Genomic DNA, 21280 nt, shown 5'->3' on the forward strand with positions numbered 1-21280 from the left:
AAGGTTTACAATTATTATAATAACCTCAGAAAAATATTTTTTCAATCAATATCAAATACTAAATGATACTTGTGTATAAAAGTGACAGGCTTACTAAAATGGCGTCCGATCCTCTCTGCCTGCTCCCACGGGGAAACAGTGCAGTAGGATGGTTTGTTTTTTTTTGCTTGTATTTACAATAATGTTGCCTCATAACCTTTTATTAACCTATTATTCTTTAAATTTAGAGCGAGTGACCAAAATGACTGATCTTGGTATTATATTTGATGAAAAATCAAACTTCATTAAACATATACAGGCATAACTAATAAAAGCATGAAAACTCTTGGATTTCTGTTGCGAACGATTAGAGACTTTGACTGAGTCTTTGTTATGAAAATTTGATATGATGCTTTAGAACGTAGCCAACTTGAATACAATTCGGTTATATGGTCATCATATTGTAAAGTGCATATAAATAATATCGAAAGAATTCAACATAATTTTTTACGTTTCGTTAATTAATAATAATTAATTAATATACATACTTAAATAAATATTTAAATTTACACACATTAGAAACTAGAAGAAAATTAAATGATTTGTTATTTTTATTTAAAATATTAAATTCAATATTTGACTGTTCCGAACTGTTAAAACTAATTAACTTGCGAACGATTACTCGATTTAATAAACTCTTCTTTATAAATGTATCTACAACAAATTACATTGCACACTCGCCTATAAGGAGAATTCATGTGTTTGCAAATGAATACGCAAATGATATATTTAAAACAACACTTTTGAATTTTAAAAGGCAGTGTATCAATTTACTGTCTCCAAATTTAAATACTTAAATAATACTACGTTGTTTTATATTGTATACCTATTATTAACTTATATCTGTATTCTTAATTATTATTTTTCTACATTCTTCTAATTTTAAGATCGGTTACGATGGGAAAAAATGAAAGGGGAATATATGTATTTATGTACTATACGTAAGATTAGTTTTTATGTATTTTTATTTTATTTTTCTTATTGCTTCATTTTCAATTTTTTGCTACTTTTGTGTAAAATATATGATTGTTATTTATACATAAATGCATGTAAAAGCCTACAAGGCGTTTAAATAAATAAATGAATAAATAAATATTACAACAGAGATACATAATATTTGAGAGAAGGGAATATAGAAGTCTAGGGATCCACAGAATTTATGATCTATCATTGGCTGGTTTAAGTGGCCATTTTACACACTGTAACATTCACCATTCTGCCTATATTTTAACATTTATATTCACGTTAGTGTTGCCAGGGTAGTAAATTGTTTTACCCAACTTTGCTCATCTAATGAGAGAATTAATGAAAAAAGGATCTAGGATTAAACAACTCTGTGGTGGACGTTTGACCGACATTATCTTCAAAACATCAAATATTATTTGACATGATATAAAAATATCCGTTTCGTGTCAAATAAAATTTGTTTTATATTTTAAGTTCAAAGTTCATTAATTCAATTACTCTTATTAAATGACCCTTTACTTATCTACTCTGTTGTGTCAATCAATATTTCCGCGTGCACAATAAAATTTTAGAGAAATTAACAGATTACTTTTTTTTACCTTACATTTGTGTTATAATTATATTTTTTCCCATCGTGCAACATTACGCGGCGGCATCACGAATGCGCGCGGTGAAAGTGAGGCATAGTGGGGGAATTATTGGACACAGTCCGATGTATTCAAATATGATTCTACGCTCCTTCTGGACTATTCTTAAATCTATGTTTGCGGGGCTTATAAGCTGCTATTGGCTGGTTTACGCACTGAATAACATTCACCATTCTGCCTGTGCTTAAACATCCACATTTGTGCGAATTTTCCATCAGTTTACTTTTGTTAAGCAGTTTAGTTTTTTTTTAAATCATGTGTATGAATATTTTTATATAAATTCATTTAGCCCAGTCTTTTTAATTACAGTCTTGACCTTTATTTCATTATCCTTTATACAGTTATGGGAATTACAAATAAAACACGAATAATAAATACTTGTCATTGTAATTGTGATAAAAAATACAAAAAAATAAATTAAACTACTTATCAATTGGCACATGTAGGTATAAAACTCTGTAACAAAATACATCCACAATCAATTCAATATAATCACGATTTAATAATAAAATATCACATTTGTTTGATTAATACTGGGAAAAAATGTAAAATCATAAATTAGGTATTCAATCCATAGTAACCCTCTTTGTCAGATGTATTTTGAAAAATCATAAATTAAAAATAATTTGTACATATTTCCATAATACTAATTGGCTTAATCAATTTATTACCTTAATATTTTTAAAAACTCAATAATATCACGGAAACATCATAATTTGCAAAAAATTATCTAAAATTCTTAATTACTCTAAAGGACATGTAATCAGTTTTTAACTTAATAAATGAGATTAGTTAAAGTCATTATTATTAAAATAAATAATTGATTCAGTACAACAACGCACAGTATATATAGCATAAAAGAAGTTACCAGTTCCAGATACAATTAAATAAATTATTAACGAATTTAAACGCTCTTCAAGCTTTCTTAAAGTTTTTTCAGTTCTTTTTTTTCTAACTTTCTAAACAACCTCTATCCCCGAAGATAAATAAAGCCTACATTGTCGTATCAACACATTTCTCTATCCAACACTACCTTGAGTAGTGGTTATGACTTTGGACTTCAACACCTCATGTCTTGGTTCTATTCCAGAAGTTCTAAATATGTAAAGACACTGTGGAACAAAAAAAAAACGGAATCGTTAGATTTTTCACCATGGCTTCATGTGACAATTTGTCAATATACGAGATAATGCTATTTATGTAACAATTCAGTGTTCTGAGAACTAGTTTTATAATAAGCAGAATCGTTGTTGGGCGATGGGTCAGTAAATTTTAAAAAAAGATAATCACAGAAATACATTTTAGCCTTCTGTTTTATTGTGTATTTTATTTTTACATCGGAATTAGAACAGAAGCCGAAAGTCAGTTTCAGTTTCGGCTTTGGCTGAACATCTTGTTTCGGTCGGTCACTAATATTTAAATCTTTATTCCACAAAGCACTTTTTTTTTATTTGAGCTCTTTCATATATTAAATTTCCAAATGAATACGCAAATGATATAGATATATTTAATACAACACTTTTGAATTTTAAAAGGCAGTGTATCAATTTATTATCTCCAAATTTAAATACTTATATAATACTATGTTGTTTTATATTGTATACCTTTTATTAACTTATATCTGTATTTTTAATTATTATTTTTCTACATTCTTCTAATTTTAAGATTCTTTTAATATAACCAATGGGAAAAAATGAACTTCTGTTCTCTCTACTGGAATATATGTATGTATGTACTAAAGGTAAGATTAGTTTTTACTCGTATATTTTTTTATTTTCTTATACTTATTACTTCATTAAAATTTTTTGCTACTTTTTTGTAAAATATATGTTTTTTCTTTATATATAAATATATGTAAAACATGTAAAAGCTTACAAGGCGTTTAAATAAATAAGTAAAAATTATATATTTATATGATTTGATCATCATCACTATTCCCTTTCCGCACCTAATTGCAGCGTATCTTGATCTTTTTTCTTGTTGCACGAAGATAAGATGAAAAATATTACGCTTCAGGTACCATTCCAGGGACCATGAAATATTCCAGTGTAATTCATATCAACCATGTCGGGAATTAAACCCGAGACCTCTAGCATGGTAGGCAAACGCGCTGACCACGAGGCTGACAATCATTTAATACATAAAATATTTTCACTTTATGCGTTTAAGAAAATAATTCGGTTTCATACAAAATCTCTAAGAGTAAATCAAATACAAGATTATATTGAATTGATCGTTTTGTTACGGTACAGGTAATTTCCCCCGTTTATATCTTCATGGGAAAGTGTGTCTAAACAACAGGGTATCCCGCAGGAGAAAAGGGCTGATTTCCCTTGCCACGCCAAGCTGCTTGCAACAAACGTCCTAAGCCCCAGCGTTGATGTTGATATTGAGGCTCCGATCTGTTGGAAAAAACACTTTTTATTTTTAAAAAAAACTACTGATTTATTCTTTATTGGAACCAAACAACAGATTTTGTAAACTCTTATAATTTGAATAAAAAATATAATGAGGAACTTTAGCTCTACGGGAAATCGGATACAAAAAATGTTTTCTTGGAAGCATTAAATTGTACGGCAAAGTTTCTTAAAAAAGTATGAAAAAAAAACGCACTACTTTGAACGTCGTCACTGGTTCATATAAACCAACCAGTGACATGAGAGCTGTGAAGGATATCCGGTTTGCTTACCTTAAACGAACCAATCGAAAAAAAAACCTCTGACGTCTCACACGGAGTCATTTCAAAAATACAACACTTTAAAAAATCATAGCGCTGATAGTAAGAAATTTAAAATTATTTATTTATTTTTTGGCTTATTTTAATAGTCTATTTACAAATAAAAAAGAGAGGAAAAGCTCGGAACTTCTTCATTAAAGAAGATAAATAATAAAAATAATGATGAAGCTATGAAGGAAATTAGGCAATATAGTTTTTATGAATCGTTTGGAATATTATAAGTACGAAATTAGAGTAAATAAATAAATACAATTGTTTATTTAGATTTAGAATTTCGCGTTGTTCAGAGTGAATTAATTTTATTCTTGATGAAATGCTCGGGTGCAATTATTATTTCAATAAAAGCATTATTTAGTGTACCTTTTCTTCGAAATGTGATGCATCAATTTAGATTTTCCTCCAAGTAAGATTGAAAGGTTAATCTTTCGTTTTAGGTTTATATTATTTTAAAATACTTTTTTTTTTATGTAAAAGATATGTTATTTGTCTGGTGAGTCTTTGGTTTATTAGAAAAAATCAAGTAAGAAGAGCTGAAATGAATAAGCATGACTTAGATACTGACTGACAGGAACATAATCCAACTATTTATCTGCAACAAAATATAGAATTTTTGGCTATAATTACAAAGCTTACCTGCCAAAGCGACAAAACCAACGACAAGAAGAAGGAAAGCTCCACAGCAGTCGGGACGGGGAGATCCAGCGGGATTGGGAGGACCTCTGGTACAAGAACGGAGCTCGGTCGGTCTACGGGCACAGGAACGGGCACCTGCGGGCAGCTTGCAATAATGTTCAGGGGGCAAGGACATATCTCTATACTAGTCCAATATATCGGTCTACAGACAGGAACGGGCACCTGCGGGAGCTTGCAATAAAGTTCAGGGGGCAAGGAAATGTCGCTATACTAGTCTTATTTTATATCGGTCTACAGACAGGTACGGGACCTGCGGGCAGCTTGCAATAGTGTTCAGGGGGCAAGGATATGTCGCTATACTAGTCCAATATATCTGTCTACAGACAGAAACGGGCACCTGCAGGCAGCTTGCAATAATGTTCAGGAGGCAAGGAAATGTCGCTTTACTAGTCTTATTTTATATCGGTCCACAGACAGGCACAGGACCTGCGGGCAGCTTGCAATATTGTTTAGGGGGCAAGGACATATCGCTGTACTAGTCCAATATATCGGTCTACAGACAGGAACGGGCACCTGCGGGAGCTTGCAATAAAGTTCAGGGGGCAAGGAAATGTCGCTATACTAGTCTTATTTTATATCGGTCTACAGACAGGTACGGGACCTGCGGGCAGCTTGCAATAGTGTTCAGGGGGCAAGGATATGTCGCTATACTAGTCCAATATATCTGTCTACAGACAGAAACGGGCACCTGCAGGCAGCTTGCAATAATGTTCAGGAGGCAAGGAAATGTCGCTTTACTAGTCTTATTTTATATCGGTCCACAGACAGGCACAGGACCTGCGGGCAGCTTGCAATATTGTTTAGGGGGCAAGGACATATCGCTGTACTAGTCCAATATATCGGTCTACAGACAGGAACGGGCACCTGCGGGCAGCTTACAATAATTCTTAAAATTTATCTTTCATAAACCGCGATTTTGTCTGAATTTTACCCTACTGCTTTTATTGCCTCTTCCACTGAATGGATTTGTACGATCGACAGCGTCCTGTATGAAATAACGCCCGTATTCAGAGGCAAAATAGGGAAATATATTTTTTTTTACATTTATAAAGTAATAAAGGTCCATGAAATACTGTCCAGTAAAAAAAAAAAAATCTAATTATTAGTAGCATAAAAAATATTTTTTAATTTATAATTTAATTTATAATGTTTATAAATTTTGTGTTTTCATTTAATATTTTTTAGTGTTATATTTTCTCAATTTTTAAAATTGTTTAATTTTTTATTTATTTTATTATTTTGTTTTGCATTTTATGTTTCTTTTTTATGTTATTTTGTAAACTTGCCAAACACAAGAGCTAGACTCTTTTTTGGCAAGTTCAACCTTAAGTGTTCCGTTTTTTTTACTGAATGTATTGTTTATTTATGCTAATAAAGGTTTTTAATAAAATAAAAAAATAATCATAATTTTGAATTCCTGCAAAAACGGCCATTCCATTGACCACGCCCCTAATACGTCACGATTCATATTTATTTGTTCCTGACCATACAAATTTGTTTTGAACATTATCACGAATCTTGACGTCACAACTACCAAGGCCAAACATGTCGCGTTTTTCTAGCTACGTATTTTTATTAAATTTCTTTTTTACATTTATTTATGAAAACATTTCTCCACAATATCCATATTGATTTTGAAAACACAATAAATTATTCTGAATCCATTTCATATATTTTTATCGGTATTCGTAGTACGTGATATTTCTCTATTCAAGGTGAGGAATGTACATTCAACTATCCACAGTAGAATGTTCTTTCTTCGCATTGAGTTTTGTCCCCGAATACGGGTATAAGGTTATCGATGGTCCCGAGAAAAGTATAGATTAAGAAAAGTTTATTTTTTTATTTTCACTACAAACTTTCTAGCATTTTATGACTCACAATAAATTTTAATTTAAGATAAATAATCAATTTGACTACCATATTAAAAACACAAAATTACCGTTGAAATAAATAAAAAAATTAGGAATATAAAATGGATTATTAACCTTAAATCCAAATTTGTGTTGTACAGGCACTCCCTGGTGTGAGAATGGTATTCCCAGGTGCCTTGTGAAGGTTGATTGTATCTCATGACCAATTACATTGACTGGTCCAGCCCCTGCTATAGTCCCCAGGGCTGAAGAAACTAGTGAAGATGGAGAGCCTTGGTACGCACTCTGTCCCAGAACTGAGTTCTCCAGAGCTCCGCCAAATCTACTCAGTAGGGCGTTTCGCTTGAGGAAGTGCTTCTCTCTGTGGTCTATAGCGATTGTTAAAACTAATAACGAAAATACGAGTAGTATCTGCAATGAAATAAGTAAGAAAATTTTACGCGTTTTTTCATACACAAAAAATATATTTACGTTTTTATGAAGTATCAAATTATTTTATTTTTGTGCGGATTTTGTCTAATAAACAAAACAAGTTGCATGTTTAATGAATGATAATACAAATCGTTTTAGTCATTTTGAAAAAGAAAACACTGTTTTTTAAGATACGCTAATGAAAAGTTAAAATGTAAGTGTTGCTATAAATACACAGTTGTAAGCGGGTAAAAAAGGAAATTGTAAACAAATTATGAACATGCTTAAAAATGCTTAAACGTATACATCTGTAAAAGAGAACTAAGCAAAACGTATATGTACAAGAAAAACTAGTAAGTATCTTAGACAAATAATTGGCTATAGCGAAATAAATTCTAACTTGCTATTGTATTTAAATAAGCTCTTTAACTTCACAAACATCAACAGATGAAAGAATTGAAGGAATATCGATGTTCAAATATAGGCAAAATGGTGAATGTTACACAGTGTGCAAAGCGGCCACTTAAACCAGCCATTGACAGGTCATAAGCCCTGTAGATGCCTAAACTTCTATATTACCTTCTCTTAAATGTTCTTCCTCTCTGTTGTAATATGTTAATATAAACAGCTCCCCAGGGAGTTGAATCCAGTCCTTGTCTACAAAAATTTGGACAAACTCAAAATGTTGTAAATAAGAATGTGTATTACAGACGTTTGTAAAAATAAGGTGTTATAAACAAAAACTTGTCTGACATGTATGCATCTCGGGTTCGATTCCAAACAATCGTCATCATGTCCGTTTCTGCTCCCGGTGTTGCATAGGGCACTGTATTGGCAAACAAAACGCAGCGTATATCGATCATCTGTTACATGAAGGTAAGGTGATCAATTTCACGGCCTTGCAAGCCGGAAGTGACAACTCATAATTTGGTTTTCACTGTAATATTTCGGTAGCGGGATGCCAAAAGAGTACATCTGTCATTTCTTAAACTGTACAGTACAAGCAAATACTCCTCAGTGCAATTCCAACTGGTTCTAAAGGTGTTCCGCGGAACCCTGGGGTTCGGTGGAAGGGTCACAGGAGTTCCTGTCGTAGAAAGCAAGCAATCGACGACCAAAAAAAATATTATTCACATTAAGTACGTGCAGTAAAGATTTTAAATTAAAATCAAAGTCTTTAATTTCAAGTCATATTCCAGCTTGCAAACAATAAGGTGTCATGGGTCTTGAAAGCTCAATTTTGTCGAGATGGGGTTCCATAAAAAAAAAGCAGATCCAATCAGGGTTCCATGGTAAAAAAAAAATTGGGAACCGCTGTTTTAAATGACCGTTTTAAAACAAACTCTAGAGATATATTCATATATCCTTTTGTCATTTGAAAGAGCATCAGATTTTATTTTTATGTAAAAATGTCTGTTTTAGAAAAAATTACAGTTTTAGCATTTTACTATCACTCCACCAATTTACAAACGATCTCTGGATACGCCCTGCCCTACACACCATTAAGTGCGATTTTTATTTTGTTCTGCCACTATTATTCGCGGGGTGAGATATTCTATTTTTTATATTACTTTATTCAGAAAACATACAGTCATACATAATAAGTATTTTAAAAACAACAATTTTTTAACACAAAAAGAACAATGAAGTTTTCATAAATTACGCAAAAGATGTAAACATTTAATGTGACAAAAAAAAATATAAAATAAAACTCAAGTGAGAATAGAATAATAGTAATAATTTGCGTTTTCCTCGGAGGTAATCGTTGGTAATAAATAAAAATACCTAATGCGCACTCCAAGCCATCTACGCACACACACATGAACGCACATTTAAAACATACACAAACATATTCAGTACATGCGGTATATATACATTCAGAAACTCCCACTAAAGATGCACATTCTGCAACTATCCCAACTAATCAACTCCATGAAGAAATTTTCTGTATAAATGCAACGTGCAGTTAAAAATGTCTACTGAGTCCATTATAATATTTACAGGTACGTCTAATGAATGAATTCGAGGTTTAATTGTTTTTACAAGTTGGTATATAAAAAATGGAATTTAACTTTGTAAAGCGAAGAGGACAACGGAAACCAATATTATTTTGTAAAGGGTACGGCGAATCAATCATATTATTTAGAATTTTGAAAAGAAAAATTAAATCACATTAAGACGCCTTTTTTCTAGTGATTCTATATTAAAATTAATCAAAGATGAGCCGTAATCATTTTCAATGTTATCAAAACGATATTCCAGGCTTCTTATAAATTTATTTTGAATGTTCTCGATTTGATTAATATATACATTATACTGAGGGGACCATACTTATGAAGCGAATTTGAGTTAACTACGTACATAAGTATAGTAAAGAAGTTTGAGTGTATCTGGTGATGAGAATGGCTTGGAGATTCCCTAGAAGTCCATTAGTCCATTCGCCTTATCCACTATTGTATTTATGCGATCTCCAAATAAAAGCTTATCACTTATCATCCATCAGTACACCCAAATCTCTCGCTTTCATTGAACAATTGACAATTTTTCCAGATAATTTGTAGTCAAATAGTACACTTTTTTTCTTTCTAGTTAATGACACGACAAGACATTTATCAGAATTCAATAATAACTGATTGTCCTTGCAATAGCTAACATATTCTATCTAAGTCAGCTTGAAGAACTTCGCAATCATTTATTGAAGACACAATTTAAATACCGATTGTATGAAACCTTGAGCTAAATCATGCTAATCTCTACATACGACACTGCTTTAAAGACGAAGAGATGTGCAAAATGCAGGAAGATTTATTCCGAAGAACTAAATCTGCATATCGACAAATTTTGACTTCTGGTGATTTTTATTATTTTCAGAAACTTTGAAATTCTATTTTGCATATTATTTGTGACTTTTGTACTTACAATTGCCTTCATCTTAACTGTATTCATTATAGTTTCTTATTAAGTAACTCCACTTCACTACACAACTAGCACAGTGTGAACAGAAAGTTATGCGACAAGTGAGAGCTTCCGCAACACGACTACTATTTATAGGAGATTTGATAATAATACTAGTTTTAATAACTTCTGACCCCCCCATTACACCGTTTGACTAATAAGTAGATTAGAGTAACTAATTAAATTAGAACTGTTTTGTACATGTACTCACACTTCAATAAATGATGAGCAAAAATTTTTTTATGAATAAAATAAATAGATAAGAAAATATTATTGTCTATATTTATTTGATCATTTTTAGTTCGAGTTGTAGGAAAGCCTGTAATTGAACATTAATATAATAAACGAACAGTATAATTAAAAAAAATCTGTTCTTGGCCTCCCTACGAAAAACATGTTTTTTTTAAGTCTGGAAGCCCCAGTAACGAGGCGAGCACAAGATGAGAAAGTATGAAGAAATATTTATTGACTTCCAAATTTGGGTCTTCAGACTTAGACGAGGCCCGAAGGCCAAGTCTCGAAATTTCGAGACGTTTCGAGACTTCGAGACTACAATATTTTGAGTTTGTCTAAATGTTTGTAGACAAAAGACTGGATTTCACTTCCAAGGGAGTCATTAAGATTAATTATTATTATTATGAATAACTTATATAGCGCCAATTTCGTAATATAATACCTCAAGGGCGCTTTACACGGTGATTATACAGGGTGTTATTTAAACCCTGTCACATCCGAAACCACAATGATCAGTATGGGCAAGATGACATAGTTTTTTTTAAATAAAATATTTAAAAAAAACAATTGTTGCTTACTTCTGCAGGGGAAAAGCAAGAGAGCGCGGTCGCGTGGGTGGCGATGTATCAGACTCCCCTCCCCCTCCTCTTTTCTCCCCTCCAGAAGTAAGCAACCATTTTCTTTTTTGATATTTTATTTTGTTAAATTTTAATCATCCAAAAAAAATATTTTAATGTGACAATATGCCTTCTTGCTCATACTGATCATCGTGGTTTCGGATGTGACAGGGTTTAATGAACACCTTGTATAAAAAAATAATTATAATTTTAACTTTTTTAATTTGTAGTTTGAGAAAAAACAATGTACTTTGTCACCACATGCTAAGGATTTAGAAAACAAGAGAATATAATAACTTTTCCTTTCGACGTAGATGTAGCTGATTTAAGCGTAAGACGTCTGTCAGCTAGTTTATCGGGAATGCAGAGTTCCCTTAGATATTCTGGAGCAGAGTTGTGCAGTGACTTATACATAAGCCAACAGAGTTTGTATTCCACCCTCTGTGGTAAACGTAGCCAGTGTAATTCCTGAAGAAGTGATTGTAGTAATTAACACATTACAACAGAGATGGAGAACATTTTTCTTGTTGATCAATCATGTTTCTTCTGCCTGATCCAAAACTTTTTGACCGGTCGATGACTGATCACGTTTATTAATTTTTTTGGATGACATAATTGTGCGCTCAGTAAAAATTTACAAATTAACATAAACTCAAATTCATAAAAAAACTGACTAAGCATGTTTCTTCTTTCCAGTCTTAATATTGTCCTTCTTTATTTATTTATATATTAATAATTAGTTTTTACATTTTTTCTTTTTACTCGCAGCATGCAAATTTATTCAAATTAATTTAATGTTTCTATTAAAATCGAATAATTTATGTTTTGATATAATAAATATTTTTTATTCGTGATATCCTGCAAATACTATCATTGTTAATTTTATATTTTTACTAGGTATGTATTGTAATTTATTGACTGTGGGAAAAATTTCTTTTTAACCATGGAAAAAAGTAAATGGACTAGTTTTACAAAATATTTTTATATTCCGTATGCGTTTCATATAAAGTTTGTTATTTTTGCAGAGTGTATAAAAATATTAAACTAATTCAGTACGATTTATATTCTATTCTGTTCTGATTTCCTATTTTCTAGGGAAGAATGGAGAACATAAATATGTAGAAATACAACTCGTATACATAACAATCTTAGTTGTATAAACTTGTTCTTTAACCTGTATTTTTTCATGTTACTATTTTACATGATGTTTGCTTATATTTATTTGTGCTCATACGTGTGATAATTTATTATTTTTTTTGTCATATTATTGACATAAAATTATACATTTATACAAAGTTGCTTTGACTGTCCCACTAGAGTTATTTACCCCGTTCTAAGATAGTAAAAACAAAACTCAAAAACAATAATCGATATGTAGAAAAAATAAATAAAGGTAGAAGAAATAGTGAAAATATAGTGAAAAACATACTAAAATATGAACATTGTAAAAAATATGGTAAAAATGTAATTAAAGGCACAGTAGAAAACATATTTAAAACCTCAGTAAAAACAAAAAGCATAGTAAAAAACATATTTTTTAAAATTATGCATAGAAAAAAACATAGTAAAATACGTAGTAAAAGGAAAAAAACATAACAAAAGATATAATGATCAAAAAATATGTATATATAAATCGGAAATAACGTTGAAAATATATTAAACAGGTAGAGCGGATTTTAATAATTTTAACTACTAACGCAATTTAGATGTAAATGACACCCGAGGGAGGAAATCCAGCCTGTCTGCAAATATTTCGACGTACTAAAAACATTTTTGAATTAACTAACTGGTATAAGAAGTATGAAAAATGGAAAATTGTTTTCAGGCGTTGCTTAGTAAGTGATTTGGTTCATGCGGATGAATCTCACCCACGTGATAAAGGTTTCAAATCTTCATGATGAATTTTAATTAAAAGGAATTTCTGTAAAATTATTAATAGTAAACGGAACATAACTAATTATAACCACTATAATTGTATTTTTAGGGGGAACCCGCCTCGGAGGAGAAAAAAATAAGATATTAAAACACAAATATTGGTTTTTTATTGAAATCATACTGTCTTTAATCAAATACAAGGTAAATAAGAAAACATTTTTTTAAAAATAATAAATATTTTTTATACAAAATTAATAAGAGTCCTCCTAGTGACAAAGGAAACCAGATTATGAGGACTGTAGCAGTTCAAAATTGTATTTACATATTTCATATTTTACATTTAAAAACGGTAATTCCAATTACAGATAGAAATATTGATAATTTTATTTGAAATATAGACAATGTCAATTTTGCAATTTATTCAGAAAATATATACTTGTATTTTGATTGATTGATTCATCGATTTATTTTTATGTCATTTGTGCATTTGTTTGCTGCTTCTACGCATCTAAATTATATATTTGCGCATCGGGGTATGAAATTTCCCTTATCACTGGATACTGGTTTTGCGAACAGAATTTTTTTAAATGTGAATTTGGAATATCTTGTGGTTGAACTTTATCTGTTTCTGGTAAAAGATTGAAGTAGTGACTAATCACTATTAAAACAAAGTATGATTTCAAACCTGAAAAAAATACATTTTATATAAAAAAATAAAACGGCAAGTTTTTGTTTTAAATGTATTTTTTTAAACAAGGTATTATGATGGCTTTTTTTGCCATTTCAAAGACTAATGAAAATTGAGTTAATCAAAATATTTTTTAGGACATACGAAACGCTGGATTTTTTTACTATGGGACATTACAGCACATTATTTTAATAATCTCACAGGAAATCGAACCCAGAACATTACAACGTGTACAAATATTATTAACGCGTTCAGATTCCAAGAATTTTATAACATTAAAAATATTTAATGTAAAGGAATCAAGTAAAATAAGAAAAAGGTTAAAAGACAAGACCACAAATCGCAACCTCTATAAGTTTTAAAAAAACTGTGTCTTGAGTTAACTGTGACATTTTATAGAATTTGGAATGTAGTAGACTGTGGCAAAATTTCGTAACTAAAATTTTCACTATAACCGCATACAGAGTGCATAATGGTCCTCTAACAAGATATTTACTTTTAAAACTCGTCAACGCTGCCATAATCCGAAACGTGTCAGTCATAACATAGTGATTCAAAATTAACAATCAAATACATAGTTTAATAAATAATTGTCGTAATTAAACGTAACCATCGAGCGATGACGGTAACCACCGAGTAAAAAATACTCGTCCAGAATTTTGGTTCGACTTAACACACAGAAAAGTATTCTTCTTCCGCCCAGACATTTTTATTTTTATTTATTTTTATTTATTTGTTTTACAATGGCGGGCTAAGTGGAAATTCTCAAAACTGAACGATGAAACAAAGATGTTATTTTTTATTTTTTAGTTTCATGTAAAAATAAAACAAAATGAAACAGTTACTAAAATAAAACTAGCAATTTGTGTAAGTTAATTGGGTAAATGTTGAATAAGAGAAGGAAAATAAAAGTAGGAAAGATATGGGAAATGTGTCCTCAGACGTGATTTAAATAAAGTCGCTGTGGAAATACATTGTATAGTCCCAAATCAACACAGGACTTTGATTTCATGTAGTTGGGATTTGTGTCTCAATTAAATGTAACATAAATATATTGTAAATAATACAAAAAAATAGTTGATGTGAAATGATTCCACAGTCGAGTCACATGCTATATAATCTGTGGTCGCATGAACAGTAGGTATATTAATTTGTAAAGAATGGGGTATTATGGGTGGGAATTATGAGGGTGCTTACAGAATGTGAACGATAAGGAAAGCCATGATCCGATAAGCGTCGAAATTTTTCACAAAGGTACAGCTTGCCCACCACATACCGCACACCTTAGCGGTGCCAACATACACGGAAAAGTTCCTCGTTGCCAAACGAGAAAATCTGCCCGAAGGAGCTCTCTGTAATCTGGTAGCCTTAGCATGTTTGTGCTGAAAAAAGGTAATCCAGAAGAACGTCATAAACACTTCATTGGATTGAGAAAAGAGGGAAGTGAATTCTTCACTGACTGGGGTTAAATTGATTGGATGTGATCAGTTTGCCGAAATGATAACATTTTTTAAAAGCCGTGAAATTATTTTTGGAAAACACCAGATGTGTATATCCGACAGGACCTATAACAAGGCCACGGATAGTAGCGAGAAGCTCCATTCGGTAATCATAAAGAGGGGAAAAGACCACAGGCTGTGTTCAGAAGATTGATTAGGATATCCGCACCAGCACGAAGGAGAATCAACAATATTAAACACAATAAATTTACCATGACCTGATAAAAACTGCGTAGTCCAGTAATCCAAGGATAACCCAAGAAGATTCTAACGGATCGAAGGAACATAAAGAAAGGTAACCCTCCCTGAAGGGGAAGATTCTCATCGCGATCGCCAAACATCAAGAAGAGCATTTAAAGACATTTTTTAAAATTCGATTGATTCATTCCTTAAGTTGGGAGTAGTTTCACAAAAGTACAATGGAGCATACTTACCCATGAAAAATAAAGAAAACATGATTCCAAAAACACCAAGTCCTATTTCATTGGCTTTGAAATGCAGTACACCGAATATAAATGGCGATATAGTATACATGAATATACTCAGTATTGAGAATACTATCCAAGTAAGCAACAGCGGAGAAAAGTTCTGAAATAAGCGGGTTTAATATTACATAATCCTTTTCATTTTACATGGCAACTATAAACCAACATTGGTATGTTTACCCTGTGGCGGGTTCATTATTGAAAGCGTGTATTTTAAATAAACTATGAATCATATTCTGTAACAAATTTATTTGTTTACTCAATACGAAAAAACATTTTTAAAAGGTTTAATGAATTACAGCTCCAGACGGAAATGCATTACATTAGAAATTATAATTTAATATGGAATCAAATTTATTCATTACATTTTTGGAATAACCATTCTTAAAAAACAATTTTAAAATATAATATGTAAATACGGTGTCGTTTCGTAATTTGGCTAGCCGAATAAAATGACAATAGAAAAATATCACATACTACAAATACCGATAAAAATATACGAAACGGAATTCGAAAAATTAATTCTTTTTTCAAAATCAATATTGATATTGTGGAGAAATGTTTTCATACCCAACTTAAAAAAAAAATGTATTAAAAAATATGTCCCTACAAAAACGCGACATTTTTGGCCTCGATAGTTGTGACGTCAAGATTCGTGGCGATGTTCTATTTAAATTTAAGCGGTCACAAACAATGTTCGAAATTTACACGAATCGTGACGTATTAGGGGTGTGGCCAACGCAACGGACCGTTTTCGCCGGAATTCAAAATTATAAGTCAATTTTTTTTTTACTTGACAGGATTTTATAGACGCTTATTTATTTTGAAAAGTTTTTTTAAAAGAACAGTGATATTTTCCAATTCGACTGCGGCATATATGTATACAGAATAAAAAATATAACTTAACTGTACCTTTGCTGTGCCGATAATTAGGAGAATGTCCATAATCATAATTAAGCCGCTTATTGATGCGATATTAATATAAATACCCAGATATGGGGAACTTTTATCCACTACTGTTTCCCCATTGTAATATGTCTCTCTCATGGTAGAGAATATGGTTGATGTTATAAAAACCATAGATGTCATAATCTGAAAATTATTTAAGATATATTTTGTCAATACATACTTTGTAGGCATACTATCATATAATACCGGTCGGCAATAAGTTTTATTCAATAAATGTCACCAGAAGTCAAAATTGGTTATTTATCTAATTTTCTAAGAGAACATTTGTTTTTATGCCCCGATGTGTAGATCAGTCAATTCGTCGCACAACTATATGGATACTGTAACTCATTTAACTGTATTGTCCCATTTGTATCACCCGCCTTTGGTAAAAAGCAATACAATGTAATTACTCCAAAAATATTTAATGATTTAATATTTAATGATTCAAAATATAAAACAAATTTTAAAATAAAAATAACTGCACATATAAATAGTGTAGCGAGAGATTTTTTTGAAAAATATATGTAAATCAATAAACGTAGTACTTTATATAATTGGTACACATATTATTTATATTTTTATGTACTTCATTGCTTTATATTTGTTTTATTATATGTTATACTATATTATTCATGTTTAAGTAACATTTATTCTTGGCACATATATATACTTTATATTTGTATAATAATGATTTTTAATTTCTTACATTTGATTAGGTAGGCATTTACAATTAAGCAGTTTTAGTTTTTCTTTTTTACGTTATTGTTTTATTAATATAGGACTACTTACGCTCTAAAGATAAAAAAATCTCCATCTTAGAACAGGCTGTGCCATGTTAGATGGAGACTATCATAAACAGAGAACACTCCGTTTTCATTTTACATTAATTGGTTTTATCTAGATTCCCTGTTATTAAGTAAGTATATTATTTTTTGCAATCAATTTATAAATAATAATAAATATATATTCTGGCATTAATACAGTGTGGGATGAAGAGGGATTGGTACGATTGAGCTCAAAGTCTTGTATGTTGGGCGTGTTCTTGAATATATTGTATACCATTATTTTATAACCCTTATTTGTCTTTGCTCCATAGTTTTATGTTCTTTTTGTTCAGTTTCTTGTACATACATAAATATTTTTCTTCATGTATCTGCTGTAATTGACTTATGTCGTATAATAAACAAATAATATACAATTTATTGGACAACAACTTGAGATAATGATGTAATAACTTATATTTACATATAAGTTATTAATTTAAAGTAAAGATCGGATCGACAAATTTTAAAATAGCGGAATATACGAACTAACATGTACTTGTCCTGGTTCATATATAGGACAAAGCGGGAGAGCTATTAAATATAGAGTGAAAGAACATTTAGCTTCACATAGATTAAATAACGACTTATCAAACTATGCATCACATTTAAATGAATTTAAACATACTTTTGATAAAGAAAAAAACATAAAAATTTTACATTTAGGACATAAAGGTCAAAAATTAGATAGATTGCAAATTTTAGAAATAAATAGGAAAAAAAAAATAGCGATAGAATTTTAATAAATCAGCAGATACAATTTAAAAACTCACCCTTATTAGCCTTCTTAGTTAGACCCTGTACATTGTAATAAAACAATAAATATTTTTCATAACATAGAATATCCTCTTAAAGTACACCGCCAACACGTATTTCGATCATTTGTCTCACTCTGTTCCATTGCAATATTGCGTATTGTATTTTTTTCAACTTATTTTTAAATTTACCTACACTTGAGATGATATTTAGTTTTATATAAATTATCCATACACTGTATAATATTCACCAGTCTGAAGATGCCCATTAGAAGGTGAAAGCGCTAATTGGTCCAAATAAATAAGTGGAAGTGTACCTAGTATTTTTTAAATTAATAACTTATACGTAAATATAAGTTATTACATCATTACAATGGAATTCCATCAAGAATTGTCAATAAATAATTTAAATAAAATAACTTGAGATAAGGTTTACAAAGTATAAATTATTCGGAAGATAAAACAAAAAAGATTATTCTGTTACTTAATTACTAGTATGAATTTGAGAACCGTGTCATCGGCAGAATTCTTTAAGGAAAAAAGTCAAAAATATATTTTTAATCCATTCAGCATTAACTTTATGGAACAACGCTTTAATAAATTATCGAATAGAGTTCAAATATTAACTTAACCAAAACAGATAGAAAAATATCTCCCCTATCACTACCTTCATAACCACTTTCTCTGCACAATATCTTTGTATAGTTTATGTTTTCACCTGTGGGGTGATTTTGTTGTTTTAGTATTTAATGTGAAAAATGTTCAGCAGTTGGAAAATAATGTTTGGAAGAATTGTATAAATTGTATTGGTTCATATACAATTACTTCTTTTTGTTGTTAAAATATTGGACAATGCAAACAAATATCAAAAACAGTCAATGTAATGTTCAAAACTGTATTGTATAAATTTGCTTTTTTTCCATTAGAGCATTTCAAATTTTCGTTGTCGATAAGGTTTATTCATAAATGGGTTGTTCATAAAAATATAATAGTAGGTAATATGTCATAAGAAGTAAATAATTGGGACTTTATGACGTCGTAAATTAATCTTTAAATCATTTGACGTCCGTCACTGGATTTGAAAAATTATCACTTCAAGTAATTCAACAGATTTTCAAAAAATTGTTACAGATTGGTATGAAAAATTTCACGAAATATCAAACAGATAAAAATACAACGGATGATTCGAATGTGAGGGAACGTACTTGCTCTGACTCCCTAGAAAATCCACGTTGAGTCAGAGCACAAATATTATCGGTTAATCATTTATACATTATTTACTTCAATAAAAAATGAAAGACAATTATAGTTTAACTTAATAAAGGTCATTTTATTAATAGTCAATGTAAAATTTACCAAATCGAAAACTCCAATAATAGACGCTCCCTTTTTAACAGTGCATCTGCAGAAGAATTGTTTTAGTAGGCACATTTTAAACCATAACGTTAAATAAATTAACCAATATTATTTTACTATCTTAGATAAAACTATTACGCATACATATGCTCACGTGAACATAAACTGTTATTTGAAATAACAAAGAAATAATAAATACTCGTAGCATTAAAATAAATCACGTTGAATCATTACAGTGTCACTTATACATTTTTTTATCGATTCCTACCTACCGTTTGATATCTCAACAAATCTTATCTAATTTTAGGATATCACTGTTTTTATTGTGGACCAAAATAATTTATTAATTGAAGCACCTGCAAAATACCGAATAAGAAATGTTAAAAACAGTTCATTATTAATGATACTTTTGGTAATAAAACAATCCGTTAAGATTTTGGAATACCTCTTAAGGTTCTTAATGTTCCTTAGAACAGTAATTGAACCCATACAGGGTGTTCATTAAACCCTGTCACATCCGAAACCACGACGATCAATATGAGCAAGTAGACACATTGGCATATTAAAATAATTTTTTAGAATTAATATTTTTTTTCTTAAAAGTATCAAAAAAATCAAATGGTGGCTTACTTCTGCAGGGGAGAAACGAGGAAGGGGGAGGGGGAGTCTGATACGCCGATAAATGTGCGGCCGCGCTCCCCTCGCTTCTCCCCTGCAGAAGTACGCAACCATTTGTTTTTTTAATATTTTATTTAAAAAAAAATATTTCATCTTAATATTTTTTTCAATATGCTAATATGTCTTCTTGCCCATACTGATCATCGTGGTTTCGGATGTGACAGGGTTTAAAGAACACCCTGTATATTATATACATTAATGATATTTTTAGTATAGAGAAAATGAATATAAATATAATTTAACACTGAACCTGCTCAATTTAAGGGGATGTTAATGGGATGAAATAAATATAAATTCATATGTCGATATTAATAACTTAAATTAATGCTTTGATAATAGTCTTTTATCCTGGACATTGAAATATATAATCCCATCTCTCTCTAAAATGGCACTACAGCCCTTATCGAGCCTTCCTTGGCTTCCATTAATTTTCGCCTCCAACTCATTCAGTCATCCGCTGCAACCCTACATATACGTCCATTTTTCATTTTTAACAAGTTAAACTTTCTGTAAAAATTCGTATCCACACTACAAAATGCAATGAAGGATATCGGCATCATGTTAAACACTGCCTTTAAATAATTGGGAAAATAGGTATAAGATATTTAAACACAATCATGGACCAAAATTTACAATGAAAGAAATTAATCTTATTGACATAAGAACGAGAAAGCTAATATGTATATTAATTAGATTAAGAAATTTATTGACAATGAAAGATTAAAATCAATTTACTTTGCATTAGCTCAATCTATATTTGGAATCCGATGAGGTTATGCTTTTAAAACAAATACTTTACCGGTCGATAAAGGTCTCCTTTTCTCACTGCCCTATTGTTTAAGAAGTTCAGGGTTCTAGATATAAAATTGCTAATCAAAAATAATTGTTTTCTTCAAATCCATAAGCACAAACCAGAACATATATAATTACTGGAGAATTTAGCCATGGTTTGACTGCAAGAATCGGGAGGTTCCTTGCTTTTCCTACTCTCGAGGGAAA

At 30.6% G+C, this 21280-nt stretch overlaps 2 long non-coding RNA genes across 2 annotated transcripts; both read right to left on the reverse strand.

Annotated features, from left to right (window-relative positions):
- Nucleotides 1-2022: 2022 nt before the first annotated feature.
- LOC148277508 (uncharacterized) lies at nt 2023-10416 on the reverse strand. Its single transcript, XR_015823452.1, has 4 exons — nt 10287-10416; nt 7071-7367; nt 5023-5135; nt 2023-4054 (listed from the first exon to the last, which is right to left on the reverse strand). It is a non-coding gene; the product is annotated as an uncharacterized LOC148277508 (long non-coding RNA).
- A 2938-nt stretch (nt 10417-13354) lies between these two features.
- Nucleotides 13355-17353, reverse strand: LOC148277509 (uncharacterized). The gene is made up of 3 exons (XR_015823459.1): nt 16633-17353; nt 15670-15823; nt 13355-13733 (listed from the first exon to the last, which is right to left on the reverse strand). It is a non-coding gene; the product is annotated as an uncharacterized LOC148277509 (long non-coding RNA).
- Nucleotides 17354-21280: the final 3927 nt, after the last annotated feature.

Source organism: Micrasema longulum, unplaced genomic scaffold (genome assembly GCF_059751315.1).
Source record: "Micrasema longulum isolate JH-2025_06_02 unplaced genomic scaffold, ASM5975131v1 h1tg001021l, whole genome shotgun sequence".
Taxonomy (NCBI): domain Eukaryota; kingdom Metazoa; phylum Arthropoda; class Insecta; order Trichoptera; family Brachycentridae; genus Micrasema; species Micrasema longulum.